The sequence below is a fragment of the Rhipicephalus microplus genome, chromosome 1, assembly GCF_043290135.1.
Source record: "Rhipicephalus microplus isolate Deutch F79 chromosome 1, USDA_Rmic, whole genome shotgun sequence".
In the NCBI taxonomy this organism is placed as follows: domain Eukaryota; kingdom Metazoa; phylum Arthropoda; class Arachnida; order Ixodida; family Ixodidae; genus Rhipicephalus; species Rhipicephalus microplus.
In genome coordinates, this window is record NC_134700.1 from 115291356 (window position 1) to 115306164 (window position 14809).

Here is a 14809-nt window from a genome sequence, read left to right on the forward strand (position 1 = left end):
TGTTTTTATATAAAGAACAGCTGGGAAGCCATACTACAATGCGGAAAAACGTGTACAAGTGAACAATCCCGCAAGCACTGCTGTGCAAAAGCTAAAGATATGACTCCACTACCCGTCCAAGTATTTCGCACATATATGCACGTTTACGTAACAGTTACCACACGTCTTTGTGGAATTCATTTACTTGTGCATTTAAAGCACTCGAAGGCAGGAGTGCAAGATGGAGCCCAGGTATTACCAAACATTGTCTTATTTGTTGTGTCCTCCTAATCGGTGGCACTCTTTCGCAATGTAATCCGGACGCAATCGCTACCACGCCAATAATTTCTGTTTTGGCACATTGAGATAAACTGTCAAAAACTTACCATGGTCAACAGGAACACGAACCAAGCTTGCTGATTCTTTCACAGTAAAGAATCACAGTAAAGTTTAAGTGAAGGGTAATTTCAGTATATTGAGCAAGATGTTTTGAAGAATTTATTGGAGCTAGCCCGAGTTATATTACGTGACCATATGATAAAACAAAGCCCACCGGAACGTGTACTGATGAAATCAGACGCTTTATAGTTCATTAAAATGCTGTTCGTTAATGATTATCACTAAAGGTCTGGTTCCATGCGTTTTTACGGCTTTGAAAACATATTCAGGACTGGTAGACTAACGAGCACACCTTATCGCTGACTGGAACGTTTACCAAGTGATTTCTTTCGAACGCGTATAATTTAGGAATCTCCTGGTAGACTCCGAGCTTCAGAAACTGCCCACCTAATAACTATTTGCTCTGTTTTTCTTGGTAGCATGCTTCTCGCAGCGTTCAATCGCATGTGAATCAGCTGGTGAATGAATCAGTAATATAGAGTTATATACAAGAATTGGTAAACAGAATACGGTTAGAATGGCCTCTTACTTACAGAATCATTTTGCTTATAGAAGTATAACATATCATCACTACGCAAAACAAACAGTATATACGTGCATCAGTTTAGGCGTCACTGATTAAAGTTCAAGATTACGAGGCTACCTAGCGTTGGAAAACTACAGGACTTCATAATTTTTTCATGTTGATGTTGTCGTAGAACACAGGTGCTACTTCATCACTAATACCAATAGTTAAAATGATAAATGAATGACCCCATATTACAAGGAGGTAGCTTACTTGTTGAAAGATATGGCGGCGCATAGGTTGTTGCATGCTAAAAAAAGGAAAACGCAAAAAGATCACTCACTTGCTAAGCAAGAAATTTCTAAACGTGTGCACATTCAGTACACCTATAGGATTGGCTACTCAGTGCATATTCATCTTTGAATTCGCGCTTAGAAGCGAGGCTTTAACTATCAACACACAGTTTTCAAAAACTCGTTCAGCCAGACGCAATTAATGATCCCTTGAGACAGAGTATCGAGTTCTGTTATCTCTTACTTGAGATCCAGCTGGCGTTGTTGAATAACGCATATTCACTCCCCTCCTGGTCTCCGCCTATTTCATTAACAATGTACGAACATAGGAAAGTCTTGTTTTATAATCATAGCGTATGTTTACAAAACAAATTCTACAGTAGGGACGTACCTGTCATTTCCCCACACAAATGCAAGCACTATGCCATTGCCAAGGCCACCATCAAATTATTAACAGAAACTGAATATTCAGCTCATGAATTATCATACTCAATGTCCTTGCTTATACAGAAAGTTGCACAACTCCATAATTTAGGCAGCCTAGTTTTTTTTTTTTGATCGGTAATAACCGCTTGTTACACGAGCGCCATTCTCTCACCCGGAACAGAAACTCTGATCGACGAAGTAGGATTAAAATTTCAGCTAAGGCAAGTCAAGCATGTGATATATTGTGAGTGTAGCAGCTAGGTCTAAGTTAGACGTTTAATCAGCGGGGATTCACATAATCAGTCTTGCCATAGTATCTGTAGAGTCAGGTAGGCACATGCACCTCATGTTTGAGTGCGAACAAAACAGGTGAATAATCATTAACGTACTTCTCTAGGCCTTCTTCCAAGTTATAGGCACTCAATTCTGCTGTCATAGCGAGCGTTTCAAAGTCGTCCAACACCAGGAAGCTTGTCTACAGCCCATGTGCTATATATGAACATCTTCAGCAACAACAAAAAAATCAATGGCGAAATCTTCCTTTTTTCACCCCTGAGCGCTTATATTTGCTGTGAAACATCGCCCGTCTGTTTCCGCAATCCATCTTGAGAGTACAAAAAGAACTATAAACTGTGTCAACAACAAATATGTCTGGAGTGGAACAAGTGGAACAAGTAGAAGGAAACACTTCACGAATAAGTCATGGTGATACTCACCGAACTCCTCTGCGTCTCTGTCTGGGTATGATTTGTTGTGGAATGACTAGATGGCGCTTTGACCAGAAAAGACGTCAGTTCCATTACGTCCTGATTTGTCAGAAAAGCGGACCACGTCCTTGATGGAGAACCGTTGGGAGTAGAGCTTGAGCCTCTCGTTTTCAGCGTTGAGTTCTCTGTCACAGTGTTCAGCGGCGTAGTTTCATCGGGAAATGACGAATCCTCGAAACCAGCGTCCGGGGGCACCGTCTCGCAACGACATCGGGTCGCTACAGACTTAGACCTAATGTGATTAGAACTGCCGGCGCCGTCATCGGAGCGTTCCTCTATGGAGTTAACACGACGGCGTGGTTCATGCACGTGAGCCTTCGCTGCTGTCTGTAGTCGCGTCAAGGTAAACCTCTTGGCAATAGCGCCTTCGTTTCCGGGAAATTCGTATAAAGCTCGTGTGAAGTCGTGTCGCATCACCTGTGTCAGTGAGGTCGTGGAGCTTACGGACTCATACCTAGAGCTCTCGGTCACAGACAACGATGAACCGATTGCGGGAACGTGTGAATGGGAATTGGCACTTGAGAGTGCTTCAGAATTAGTAGACTCATTCCTGTTTCGCTGCCGCGGAGTCTCGCGTAGAAAGCTGCTTGGCTATACTGCTTTTGGGGAGTCCGGCGTCGGCGATGACAAAGAAGAGTCGCTTGAGGTGGGTGAGATTACGTGTCCCTGCGCAAGAACTGCTATTAGTTACATGAAAAAAAAATGAACGTAAGAGTGGCCGGAAGAAGCAGTATGATCACGCAACTAACAGTTACGGTGAAACAAATTTCTAAAGAATTCGCTCTAATACGTGCATTTTCATTGATTGAGTATGTGACCGAGCCTTCTCAGCTATTCAAGATGTAATTCCGGATAAGTAAAACAAGTGCGAATTCAAAACAAAAGTATGTTCAACTCTTGAGTCTTCATGAGCAAATTGTACTGCTTGGAAGCTATCTCACTTGTTTCACTGATCGTTTTATTTATATCAGTGTAAGATTTAAAGCATAAACGTTATCTACTTATGAAATCCTCTTATTTTCTAACATACGCTGAAATAACAATTTATATGGGAATTATGACAGATTCACAAATCATTAGGTCTAAATATATTATTTTTGTGAAATCACAGTAAAGTATGTCTTAGTGAGACAGAAAGTGGAGATTCGCGATGTTTTCTACGACGTGTATGTACAGAAACAGTGAAGTAAAATCATTATTCAGTTTTCACAGTTAAATTTTACTTTTTTCATTTGATGTGCTTGATGTTTCATTTGCATGCTCCATTTGTATGCACAAGTGCACCAGGAACACACTCAATCACTTAAGTGATGTACTTGTTGTACATGTATATTTTGGAAGCAATGTACGTTACCCTTCTTTGTTTAGTTGTCTGCATATTTACTATGATACGATGTATTTCCACCCTTCTTAAGTCTCCTATGGAGATTGCAGTATCTGTATGCAATAAATGTAATAAATAAATACTCTAAGAACTCTAGTGTGGTGAACCTCACCATCATATGCACCTTAATAAAAGAGATAATAAAGGCCAAGTTTCATTTCTCGAATTTCGCGCAGAAATTTACGCGCGTGACGTTACGCGCTCCAGAATGTTTTATTCTTACTTAGGCCACACTGGCTGCACGAGAGATTCTGGACATCGTCTAAGACAATCTGGCTAAGACCCCAGCCCAGTTAGCAAACAATGTAATGCGTTTTTACCAAATAAGAACCACGAGGGCCCCACAAAAGACGCTTTCAAGGTCTATGACTTTGATGGCGTCTATGGTAGTCTGTGGTAGATAAGTACGGGAACATCAAGGTGTCATCGCAGTCTGCATTTTCCTTTCATATACATTATTCGCTCACGATGTGTCTTCTAGTAGGAAGCAAGACGATTGTCATATTGTGAAAGAATGATTTACCAACAGGAGAACAATTGTTTTGCTGTTCCGGGTGCCTAAGAGAGTTCACACACCAAAATCATTGTCATTACGAGCCACGCTGTAGTAGAACATTGTGGAATAGTTTTGGCTATATGGAGTTTTTTTATGTGTGCCGAAATTTGAGTTGCCGGGTTTCATTGTTTCTCTAGTAACGTATGGTAGCACTTGCGAATCAACCCCAAAATTCCAGTAGATTTAATTTCAAACGAATTTTCACTAGAGTTAACATTGTAGTATACGAATAATTGTTAACCGACAAAAAATGTTAAATTTCGTAAAATGGGGCTACTGGTTATGTTAATGATGTCCAGCAGGTATGTTAGGTTAGTGATTATGCTTGCCAGTAGTACAACCTCAGCATTGTTTTTTATGTAATGAAAAAGAGATTTTCACCTTGTGAGGCTTCGCTGTAACATATGTATTCTGGTCCATTGCGTCAGGCCAGCTGGTACTGGCATCAAATGGCTCTGTTTCTGCAGGCATTCTAACTTCCTGAAGAAAAAATTACATATTAAAACATTTGGTATCACCGTATGAGGCGATCTTGAGGTTTGTTTTCTAGTGGCTCTTGCACTGTCAGATGTATTCAGCATTCGCACGCAATATGTTGGTGCTACTAGCGCATTCAATCATTTCTTTTTGCACATAACAGTGCGGCATTGAAAACATCTTATGATCGGTGATGCCGCGATCAATGACAAGTTTTGTAAGGCGTTTGGTAACGTTACATCATTGTTCTTTATTACCTTTATTGTCTTGCATTCAAATTCTTTTTCCTGAAGCATTCTCTGGTAGTTATCCGGCACTGTTAACATGGTTTCTTTCTATCATATTCCACTGTTGCAATTGAGCAAGTAGGTTATAGTTTAAGGTTGTATATTTTTGAAGTATTGGTACACAGTCCAACGTTTTTATATGGATGAAAGGGAGTTGATACGTTAGAACCAAGTAACTGTTTCACTGAAATAACTGGAGGGCAAATCATAGAATAAAACATCTACATCAAGCCAGCTTGTATACGTCACCATGGTCTAAAACAGTTGCATTAGCACCAAGTTCATAAAGAAATAAAACTAACATGAGTCGCATGAGTCGCACAGTGGAGTCGCATAACAATCAATTTCTCAAGAAGTTACTAGATTGATTGATTAAAATGTAGGGTTTAACGTCTCAAAACCACCACATGATTATGAGGGACGCCGTAGTAGAGGGCTCCGGAAATTCAGATCACCTGGGGTTATTTAACGTGCACATCAAATGTTAACACACGGGCCTACAGCCTTTCTACCTCCATCAGAAATGCAGCCGCCGCAGCCGGTATTCGATTCCGCGACCCGTGGGTCAGCAGCTGAGTACCTTAGCCACCAGACCACCGCGGCGGGGCGAGAAGTGACTAGAAGCAATGAATATGTAGACACAGATCACTACACAACAAGTCTAGACGAAAGCGATACAGTTCACACAATATCACGAAATCTTTACAAGACGTCCTCAAGAAAACAGTACTGTATGCACAAACTTGCGTTACCTGCACATGGGGGATTCCGGTGGTGTTTGGGAATACGCCAGCTTGTCCATATACTGCAAAGGTAGAAAACGGGATGTTAATTTTAGTGAAAATGAGTAATAGTGAAGCTGTTCTACAATGCAAGACTCCTGAATATATATATTCATCAGTACCAAAAACCTAAATAATCGTTTTGATTTTCGAACGTAGCCTAATTGTTGGTATTTAAGGTCCCAAACCCGCAATTGGATTGTGGGAGATGTGGTAGTGAAGTGCACCGGAAACACTCGGCTTCTTTCACGTGCACCTGAATCTTTGTATATGGGCCTCGAGCATATTTTACACCATCAAAAAGGCCGCTGCCATGGCCGTGATTCAATCCCGCATCCTGCAGTTAAGCAGTTGAGCTCTGTAACCAGTAGACTATTGATGCGGTTCGTTCGACCTGTCTTTTATGGGTGTAAGGAACGACAAGCATAGAAAGTGAGTACGCACACAATTTGTTATACAGAGCTCGCGGCATGTACTCTGATCTTTTCATAGAAGAAAAACCTCGACCACATTTAGTGACTGAAGGTGCAAAGAAACAAGCACACTCACGTGTATAAAAATAAGGAAGGAATGTTGTAGACGATATTTTTTCATTTCTAGCCCATATCTTACACGGCCAGTGTAACAGTAGGATTACAGAGGCATAAACTGGCTGGTCATGCCACGTTTCAACCTGAAGAAGCTCATTTCTTTACCACTGCAAAACATTGCGCCTAAAATAAATAACGCAATGAAAAAATGCAGATAAAAATTTACGCCGTTCTTGAGGCCATTGTGTCGGTACGTTCGGTTGAAAATTCGCTTCGAGTGGACGACGTCTTAAAGCACGATATGAGTTTTGATATCTTAAACACAAATTAGGAAAATAAAAAAATGCAAAAATGTACAATATCAAGAACGAATTGCGTTCATACCGTTTCTAGATTCGATGCGGGATCTTCGATTGAGCTCTACCACGTGCAAAGACCCAGGCTCTGTAAGTAAATCAGATGCAGCTACTGAAAAATGCTCCCGCTTCGTTTTCGAAATTAGGTAGAGGGAGGTCATACTTGAAGCGTTGATACTATGCATTTAGGATGAGGGGCTTCTATTTGGGGCTTCCATGAGAGGCTTCCAGTTTTTCAATGCACGAAAATGATAAGCTCCTGCTGAGATCACCGGTATAATGCGTTTGTTTAGCCGATGTTTCGAAAGGACTGTGTTATCTGTGGTCAGTAGTATTAACAGTCTAAAATACGTGTTTGTAGCGCTCTATAAACTGTCAGCCAGCAATTATGGGTCCTCCGCAATGACACCTAATTCAAAATACAACATTCTACAATACAACTGCTAAGTCAGATGTTGAATTTGGTACTCAGCGTATGATGTAGCATGCATTGTTTTTAAGTGAGCTAACGGACATAGCGTAAATAAAAGTAAGTTTTTCGCGATAGTAAGTTGCAAATATCGCTTGCAGTAGTCCGAGACATGTTACCTTGGGGCTGTTTAGACGCGCAGAACTGTTTGTGCTGTTGATTGTGCAATACTTTTTTCAAACAGACCAAGAAAGAAATATAAAATTTTAAAGACATGCACTGTTATAGTTGATTCTCTCGGAGCTAACTTTCTCCTTGAGCGTCACGAACTTGAACAAAAAGTAATAACAATCTCTGTTTCAAATTTTAAAGCTATAATAAAACCTCACCAGGATGCCACGTCGGTGTACTCTCTCTGATGACGAAGCCACCAAGTAGGCAGGCTGAGCATGCCAGCATTATCCACAGGTTGCAATAACGAGTCACACCGATAGGTGTGATAATCAGCCGGCGTTCAGGACTGCCGATTTGGTCTGATGAAGGCGCCGGCGTCGGGAGGGTGCCGTACATAACGATAAGTAGTACCCTTTCGCGCTTGCTCGTTCCTAATACCCACTACGGGAGTGTGATGAATATACTAGTGGAGTCGGAAATCAAGATTTTCACGCAGTGAAGATATGTGGAGCATTGCGGAAACAATCGAAGTAATTAATGGAACGAAGACAATCATAGCAAATGCCGGAAGCTGATTGTCTTCAAAAAATTCAAGTTTAATTTATTATTTATAGATCACACAAGCACTATGTCGCGATGATAAATGACGTTCCAAGAAAAGGAGTATGGAAGGTGATAACAGAGGGAATATATCAAAACCTTTTTGCACCCGAAGAGCTTCAAAAGTTTGTAGGTTGACAAAAGTGAGAGACCCTGCTCGTCAATACTCCTCTAAATGTACTGAGGGTCCAGGTCACAGCAAGAGCTCAAGAGGTTACTTTAAGCACCGACTAAGGGTCATCTGGTGGGGTCGTGCAATTGATCCCTCCTGCAATCGATATTAAAGTTTTGCTTGACTAATTATTTTTCAATACCTAGTGGAACGAAAATAAAATTAAGCAAAAGACGCCATAGGGTACAATATTTTACTGTGCTAAAAGTGCAGTAATTATGGCCATAGTTTTAGCTTAGACTTGTGGGCAGAACATGTGACAATGATGGCGCCGATACAGCCGAGCACAAAGAATGACAGCGTCCTGTGAGATTCACACCCTGAGTGAGTGTGAGCCATGCTTTTAGGTCATCATCATCATCATCATCATCTGTATGCAAACATTTGCGGGAGGGGGCAACAGATGATATTACAGATATTGTGTTTAAGCGCGAGAACCCCCCCCCCCCCCAATTATTTGCGATTGGTGCCGATCAGTCTTAACTTTCAGTCTGTAAGTTCGGCTATTTCTGGCTGGTCCTGGGCAGCGCTGGCTATGCCACAAACAGGTAATATTTTCCTATAATTTTTTTGTTTTGTGGCTTGAGAACTCCAACTTGATGTCGTTAAAGTTTTCTTTAAATTTAATGAATTTAAAGATGACCTCAAATAGCTCAGTGCTTCCCCTACAATTTGAAAGCGATGAAAGAAATCGCAAATAATTAAAGAGTTCATAAAAGACCGGAATTTGCTGTTGATGGCCAGGAGAGCGTCTGCTAGTCCTTGTGTGAAAGGCATATTGCACACGAGAGCACCACCACCGCCAGGCAGCTGGGAACCAGCTTATTCCTAATCAGCCCCCTAAAAAGTGGTCTGAATATAAACTTATCGCAGCTAGTTTTGAACGCAGTGATCAACCGAAAAAGGAATATTATCGCAGACACTGTGACTTCCTCTCAAAACAAAAAAAATAACAAACCACTATTTTGATACAAGAGAACCACGAAAATACTGCCGGCTCCTGCAAATTTGGATTACAAACCTAAATCGTTTGTGAAAATGGCAACAGTTCTAGAGTTAATCGCTAAAGAGCTGGGGAGTAGATTTACATTGAAGGTGCGAAATAATTGGGAAAATGTGCATGCGTCTTTCCCTTCGATGAAGTTACTATGGCTGAACTAGCCTGCGTATTTAGGCAGTTACCCCTTCAAGGTTCTGGGCGCAATGAAACTACAGTGCCTATGATACAAAGTTTACTAAATTGCCTCCCTGTGAAGGTCTTACGTTATGAATGATTCTTTTGAAATTATGCCTGGATTACTTATGATTGTAAAATAGCGAGTGTAATTTCAATAAAAAACACAGGAAGCAGGGCTCCACATAGTAACTAATCTAGCAATATCCTTGACTCCTAACATGGTGCAACTAATTGAGGGGGCTCATCATGACAGAATCACTAATTGGATGTCACATAAGTTCATACTGAAACCACAACAGGCTTTAGATAAGCCTGTTCAATCCTGTGTACACATGCTGACTTAGAGAGCTGTGCACTGCAGCTTGCTTAGAAAAGGAGACAATATGCCGCACTTGTGTCCCTTTGACAGTTTTGAATATGCCATTTTACTCAACATACTGCTAATTTTAAATTTTCGACTGTATATGACGGCGTGATTAGCCGGGTTTTTAAAATCAGGGGAAATTTATTGTGTCAAGGATGGATGTTCGTGATCTAAATACAAATAGAGACATGGAGCTCTCCAAGGAGTGGTATCAGCTGAACTTTTATTTAACACATATACTTATGAGCTCCATAGCAACCTGTCAGGACATTTTATTATACGTATAAGTAGCCAACATATCATTATTTGCGGCTAACAGTGATATTTACGCTCTACAACAAAAGTTGCAAATCTACATGAGTGTGCTGAATGTATGGCTGCAGTCAATTTCAATAGCGTTTACTATAAAGAAGAATGCTCTCCTGGCGTTTCTTTTAGCAAGGACAGTTTTTCTTTCTATTGAATATAAAAGACACCATTCAGCCAGTAGACTCTTTCAAACATTTGGGTGTTGTATGCAATCAAAAACTTAACTGGAGTGCATAGCGGCTAAGGCTAAAGGAGCTTTCGATTTATTGCGCGGAATGAGCAATCGCGAATTTAGTGTACGAAGGCAGCCCATTTCAATGCTGTAGAAGATCTATATATGGCCATTAGTATAAGTGTTGTTCTCGGGCGGTCCTGCTTATAAAACTAAGCCATTGTTTGTCTTAGTGCAGAAAGCCTTGCACTTGTGTTTGAGAATTCATAGATATCCAGCAATTAAAGTTATATATCCTGAAGTCCGTCTGCCATAATTGCTCTATCGATATCGCTCATTATTGCTACGAAAATTCGAATAACGTTTAACTTGCCAGTAAGAAGGAAGGAATACGTTTTTATTAGTCACCGAGAATCCTTCTGCTCGCCCATTGGCTACGTTTTCATACACCTCAGACACTCACGTACAAAAGAAATGTGAAGTAGAAGTGTGAACATCACAGAGGTAATGGCAATTATATATATTGACTCAAATCAGTGAGTCAATAGAGAAACTATAATGAGATTTTCTCTCCAAAATCAATATTTCAAACCAAATTTTCTTAGAGAACAGGTCGAAGGATTCCCTGGCACGTGCTCAAACACGTAATATAATATCTACAGATGCTTCCATGAACGAGGAAAGAGTGGGTGAGGTAATTGTCTGCGAGTCGCATGGCTGGTCGTTTGCCGTGAGGCTACCCGGTTTCACTCCGGTTTTTGAAGCTGAGCTCATGGGTGTCATCATGGCACTGCAAGAACTTCGGATGGACAAGAGCAGGGTGATATGTTTGAACAGCCCTTTCCGCTTCACATAACTGGCGTGTCCTCAAGACATTATCTCTTTAGTTTCAGCTCAGTGTAGGGGGGAGTGCCAGTTACTGTAGGTTAAAATTAAATCAAACGACCGATCGTTTAGCCCACCCATTGATCATTAGATCACCAAATACATTAACGTTCTTCAGGTAATAAAATGTTTCGCTGCTGTCAGATATATAAAATATGCAATTCACACAGAAAGGATAGAATAAATAGCAACATGAATGGAGTAAAAGCACGTAAACTTTCCATGGAAGGCTCTTGCAGCCAATCTAGACAAGCAGAAGTGACTAAAATTAAATTTTGGTGCCGCGTTTTCTGAGTAAAACTAGGCCTAAGCAGGGAAGGTCCGACGACATCACCACTCTACCGATTCCGTGGAGAATTAGAAAGTATACCACGCTATTTACTGGCATATCGCCAATATTTCAATGTTAGGACTTCACTTCTAGTTACTCCCCCTTTGAAAATAGGCTTATCCCTATCTGAAGAACTTGTATTAGGCTTCAGCGCCGCAGGTTTTGGACACTCCCACATGGATCTCTTTGATTCCGTGTGCAATTTCTTTCAAGCTACCAAAAATACCATTATAGTGTGACTTTAAAAAAATTTCCTATTAAAATCGGGTAGAACAATACTAATCTCTTCTAAATTGTGCTAATCAGATTTGTACGGCAGTCTGATATACGAGCTCAAAAGAATATTTTTGAAGTCATTGTGACTTGCTTTTTTTATTTTTAAATCTTCAAACATTTTCAAATGACGTTACACATTTTCAACTAGTCATTCGTGGTCAATGCCCCAGAGCAACTATACGTCATTATTTCCGTAGGAAAAACAAACCTTGACATGGACAGAGCTGGTCTGGGTCAATCCCCTCTTTGCTCGTTTTCTAACATGTACGCAACAATCGAGCATAATTTTTTGTCATACAACCACTTCAATGCACTGAGGAGAAACATTCTGAAAGCCATGCTGAATCGAATTATATTGTATTTTGTTATTTCAGACATTGTATCTTCGGAAGCCTCGTCATTAGGTCATTGTCAAGAGGACTCAGTACCGCTACAGACAGACAGACAGACAGACAGACAGACAGACAGACAGACAGACAGACAGACAGACAGGCAGGCAGGCACAGACAGACAGACAGACAGACAGACAGACAGACAGACAGACAGGCAGGCAGGCACAGACAGACAGACAAACTGACTGACTGACTGACTGACTGATTAGAAACATGATTAGGGTCCTGAGAATCCAGCCAGTGTAGTCCTACAGAGGACCTCTACCTTGATGACGGCTAATCCCATGTTGGAGGAAGAAGGCGATGCTTCTCCTCTCTCTATCGGACCCTCTGGACTGCCTGAGACTTGTCTTAAAGATTTTTTCAATTATTCAGAGCGGTTTCGTTCTGAAGTATCTAAATGAGCCTCATCATTTTAATCTAACTATTCTATTTTTCGTCATTTATACTATTCTTATAAGATTACTCATAAATTATTCGTTTCTTGGCCAATCTCCCAAAGTGAGTGTGAACCATACATATAGACAATACTCATCATCATTACCAGCAGCACCACACAAACACAACTCTAACTTTGTACAACATGCTTGTTTTCCATTGGCTTAGCTACTTACACTGCATATCTGACAAAGGAAACAAGATAACACCAACTCATATTACTTTTACGCCACTGTCGCCCTCGTATTTTTTCGTGTAGTAATAAGCTCAGCTACTTCTCACGTCATGTTACGGATGCACAGATATTGCACTTCTGACCTACACGAGACGTGGCGTCTGCCTCAATAATTTTCCTTCTAAGTGTTGATTTAGATGGAGCTAAAACATTTCGTCTATCGGAGAAAAAAGACTACACCCTCTGTGATGACGGTGCACATCAAAAAAACTAAGATTTGGGCGATACATCAATAATACACAAGGAACAGTACACAACGTGCTTTGATAAAAGTCGCCCAACGGTTCAAGATTTAGTATGCCTAAAATAGGCGTGCCCAGTGAGACAATCAAGACGCGACATTACGAAGTTGTATGAAGGCAGAGTGACATCAAGAACCGCCTTTTTCTATCTGCTGGAGTATGTCATCAAGTGTACTCGAAATATACTGCATATCCTTCCACCTTTCGAAAATATTGCCTAATAACTAATCTTAAAACGCATGACTTTATTTACAATGACGTGGCACGTAAGGTAAGCGCTTGACGTCACATTCGCAGCTAGCAACTAGATTCAGCCTTCATCTTTATTTACAAAACAAAAGCGTTTTTACGGAGGAGTGTGCCAAAAGCTTACCCACATTGACCGAATTTAGAAATGAGGTCGCCCAATGTACGATGAACTGGAAGAAATGACCTCAATAGCAGGAAATGATAGTTTTTGTTCCGCATTGTTCGCAAAAAAATGTGTCTGAAAGTGTGCCTATAAAACTAGAAATTACTTAGAGTATCTATAGTCTGTTAACTATTTCAGTCCCCAAATTTATTTTATTTTGGTCGTAGGTTTTTTTGTGCGCAATGTCCTATAAACTAGCAATAAAGAAATACACAAACAAAAAATTAAGCCTCTGGTGTACCCATTTATTGATTAATAAACATGAGTTCACATTCAGTCGTCATTTCTTGGTGCTTGTGTGTCCAGAAAAATCACACTGTAAGGCGCAATACCGTTCTTATGGCCATCATCATCATTGAAGTTGTTTTGGTGACTGGGACACTGGCGAAAAGATTTGACGCATTCTAAGCGTGAATGTGCAGTCAAGACGGGCTGATTTGGTCTCTCTAAAGCGTGAAAAAGGGTGTACCAGTAACGATTCGGCGCTAAAAATACGCGCAAGCAAGGTAAGGTCATAGTGAACTCTACTCTATGCAAGGCTTCCCAGGCAAACAAAGAGGCAGCTGGGCAATTTTCGAAGCCATCTTAGATTTGGGGACACGTGAACCAGCGTGGTGTTGGCTGTTTCGGCTGGAATCTACACCCAAACCGGTTGCAGCTGCACCTTTCAAGCGGAAGCGAAGTGCCCCAAATAAGCAGTTGGTAAAGGGGCCCTGAAACACTTCAAGTAACCATAGAATGAATTCACTGGAAAAGCTTATTGCCTCAAGAATTCTACGCCGCAAAAGTTTGAAGAATTAGTCCAGTGCGAACGGAGTTACAAAGGTTTGTCGCATACTGCAATAACAATCTCTGTGTTCTCGTCCCGACGAAAGCGCTGGAAACTAAGCAAGGAGGGGTAGCAGCGGAAAAGAAAAACGTCACGCGTGCCTCGTGACCATGATCACTTTTTTTTGAATGTGCGGTGTTTTCAATGTGATCTCACGGCACGTGTAGACAAGCAGCGGCCTTCCGGGGCGATCTCTTGAAGTACCGAGAGCTCCATGTTCAAATCAGCCAATGACTGATGGATTGGCTTTTTACGAGTAATTTTTGGGCGTCTTCCGTGATTTGTAGAGAGCAGAGAGTGTAATTTTTAGCTGACTTTGATCATTTGTTGGGAATTCAAGGTCTCGTGATGCGCTATATTATTTGGCTGGCGTGTTGTCGGGAGGCTTTACTACCAGTCTGCGGCGTTTCCTGACCATGCACAAAAAGTGTTGCAGGGCCCCTTTAAGCAGTAACTTGTAGCGAACAGCGAGGGAGCAGTCGACCACACTTCATTTTCCCTCTCTCCATAGCATCGTCTAAATGCAACGGCATGTTTGACGAGGAGCTTTAAGGGCACTACAATGTTTCGACCTGAACGCAGATAGGCAAGTTTGTCCCGTGTCCCCGGGAGCTGGTCTTTTCGAGCCTCAACTCTTTGCTGTACAAGTTC

At 41.2% G+C, this 14809-nt stretch overlaps 1 long non-coding RNA gene across 1 annotated transcript; it reads right to left on the reverse strand.

Annotated features, from left to right (window-relative positions):
* Positions 1–4708: 4708 nt before the first annotated feature.
* On the reverse strand, positions 4709–6835 carry LOC142768778 (uncharacterized). Its single transcript, XR_012885448.1, has 3 exons — positions 6770–6835; positions 5826–5878; positions 4709–4789 (listed from the first exon to the last, which is right to left on the reverse strand). It is a non-coding gene; the product is annotated as an uncharacterized LOC142768778 (long non-coding RNA).
* Between the last annotated feature and the right edge of the window lie 7974 nt (positions 6836–14809).